Consider the following 411-nt stretch of genomic DNA (forward strand, 5'->3'; position numbering starts at 1 on the left):
ACCGGAAGAGAATGGTGGAGCTTCGGAGGAACTTGCGAGAGTTCGGCTGGTGACCCCACCCACCGACGCAGCGTCGCTTCCGGTGACCACGCCTTCTTGTCGACGGAAGGGAGAATCAAGCGGAGGAGTGCATCCGCCCCTCCTGCCAGAAGCAATAACAGCAATGACTCCCCCAGCAGCAATGCCTCAACCTGTAGCAACAACCAGTCAAGTCATCAATCCGCGGGGTACAATTCGTGCTACTACCTATTACGGTCGCACTAGAACTGAACTACAGGAGTTGTGTAGAGAATCAAGAATCCAACCTGAAGAAACTCTAGCTGTATGGTTGGGATGTCTGGTCGTGGAACTTGGCTCTGAACTGCTGAACTGGGAAGCTTGTTCTTGGGACGCGAAGCTTAGTGCGGTAGA

This window comes from Alligator sinensis, unplaced genomic scaffold (genome assembly GCF_000455745.1).
Source record: "Alligator sinensis unplaced genomic scaffold, ASM45574v1 scaffold45_1, whole genome shotgun sequence".
Taxonomy (NCBI): Eukaryota; Metazoa; Chordata; order Crocodylia; family Alligatoridae; genus Alligator; species Alligator sinensis.